At 36.1% G+C, this 2,500-nt stretch overlaps 1 protein-coding gene across 2 annotated transcripts in view; it reads right to left on the bottom strand.

Moving 5' to 3' along the window:
* LOC122248935 (uncharacterized) overlaps positions 1–2,500 on the bottom strand; it is a 12,610-nt gene that overhangs the window by 9,512 nt on the left and 598 nt on the right. The window lies entirely within an intron of this gene.

The following is a 2,500-nucleotide window of genomic DNA, read 5'->3' as shown; positions in this document are numbered from 1 at the left end:
CCATTTAATTGATTTAGGCCTAAGCGTTCGAAAGCCCCGGCATTGTGACATTCAAGGCTAGAATGCCCCCGTCGTGAGTGGGTTAAGGTATCGAGTTGCAAAATCAAATACTACTGTTTAACTACATCATGGGCAAAGGGAATTAACTAGGTGACTGGCACTGCTTTTGATTACTTATCATAGTCAGCCAAGGAGCAGTTTAGCTAAAGTACATCAGAGGTCTGCTTTCATATTCAGTTGGGATCAGGCAATTTCTGTCTCTTGGTCTACCCCTTCCTGTCCAATACTGTACGAGACAATTCCCTCACATGTTCAACCTAATTCTCATCCAAAATTTGAAACGTGTACCCCATTGGTGTACACCCAAGGGTACTTGTAACCAAGGTTGAAAATCCTTGCTCTAGGCCGTAGTGATAATCTTTCTATCTATACTGTTTGTTGACAAAATAGTGACATTCCATGAAAAAGTGTAATGATTAACTATTTACCTTTTATGGATATATATTTTTGGTGATTTTTTTACTTTGGCAAACAAAAAATGCAGAAATGGTAACACTGTTGAGTGTTCATTTAATTTGAACTTCACTTTAAAATGTTTTTCTGAAAATAATAATAAAAAAAGTATATATATATTTAAATTTCAAAAATAATTACACACCTCACTTTCGTAACAATAATAAAAGAAAAAGGTTTTAAGATATAGCTTCAACAAAGATCAACACTCCTTTATATGCACATATGCATTTAACACTATACTGTACTCCTCTGATTTCTTGCATTTTAACCCATTAAAATGGGTTGACAACATGATGACACGTTTTCTGGTTTTTGGGTCATATGCCTGGGACGAGCTATGAGGGCAAGCCGCGCGCTCAGGTTGAGCGAGTAGGCAGCCCAGGCTCGTGGCTTGTACTTCTGAGAATCTCAAGGTGTTAGGCTTATGCCTTTAAGAACCCCGGTATTGTGACCGTGCAAAGCCGGAACGGTCCCGGCGTCAATGGGTTAAGTACAAATGTGAAATTATTTGGTTTATTGCATACAAATAAGTAACACTTTCAAAATGGGAAGACTCATTATTCACAAACAAAATCTGGAAATATATTATGTATCAATCCACTGCAGAAGGGTGTCATGACATACATAATGCAAGACTTTTGGCCTGATGGTGGGTGTCATGACATAAATGATGTTGGGGATGAGTGGATCACTGTTACTTTATTGTACTAGAGTTAAATTTGAGTGTGATGACAATTGCAAAAATAATTATAGCAATTACCATAATATTATGCAAAATGGCTTTAATCTAAAATCTAAATACTGGATGACACCACTTTCTCCGAGCACCAGCAGGAGAGAGAGTTTTGAATGGAGCCCATCCACGATCTCTAGTAAGTAATATCTTCAGAGAGCAATGCCACACAGCAAGATGCCAAACTCTTGATCTAAAGTATTTGGCAGGATGAGAAGAGGAAGGTGACTCAAACCATGCCCAATGTCTACAATGTGCCACTGTGCCAGTAAGGCTGTCTTGTACTGTGAAACTCTAATACTACAATTTTAATCAACTGCAACATTGATAGAACCTGTCTATGACACATACAAAAAAAAAAAGACAAACACAAAAATGGCTCTATCTTTACATTGACTGAATGAGAGTGGGAAAAGTCAAGGTATGTTGTGTGAAGCTACCTCTCTCTAAATTAAAACCCATCCTGGTGCCTGGGCAAGCAAATCTATCCCTATCTGCAATGGGTTAATACAATGTCTAAGATGCCTTCGATAAATAACCTGATTTAAAAACATTTGTGAACTACAAAAGAACTATCTGATTTTAAAACAAAAAGGATGAAAACAAGCTTACCTTAGCATTACAACCCACAATGAATAAATGATTGTTTACAGCTTTAGATGTAGAACCTGGTATTTGTATGGAAACAGTATTCAAAATGATTCCATGGTATATGAGAGCCAAATACACAAATTTTAACACAATTGTCTTATCATACATAAAATGTTTAATTAAACACCCTAGTACAACTTTATAATGCCTAACAAATAATTAAGTAAAGGAAGGGCAACAGCAAGTATTTGGAAGCTTTAAACCTAGGACACACATACAAACTATAATTTTTCCATTTCTATTTCTGATGGATGGTCCAGGTGCTAACCTTTTGACAAACTTTATTTCCCATTTCTTGCAACAGTGGAAGACCTTGTATTGAAACTATGACAAATAACACCAAAGAAACTATTAACAAATGTAGATCAGAATTATAAGTATTGAATTTGCTCCTACAATAGATACTATTGAATACATTCTGAATAGAATGAAGAAAGAGTGAGGCAACATTTCATAAAGAACATACAAAACAATTAGATGTAAAAAAATAACCAGAAGCTATTAAGTCAGGCCAAAACTGCTTATCAGTGTCTGCAAATCTATGCTCATACAGCCAAGTCCAGTAATACTGTAGCCTCTGCACTTTGTACGGCAGAGATA

This window comes from Penaeus japonicus, unplaced genomic scaffold (assembly GCF_977035675.1).
Source record: "Penaeus japonicus unplaced genomic scaffold, GWHDUDI00000001_assembly GWHDUDI00000022, whole genome shotgun sequence".
Classification (NCBI taxonomy): domain Eukaryota; kingdom Metazoa; phylum Arthropoda; class Malacostraca; order Decapoda; family Penaeidae; genus Penaeus; species Penaeus japonicus.
The sequence above is the reverse complement of the archived record's forward strand: the minus strand, read 5'-3'. Positions and strand labels throughout refer to the sequence as shown.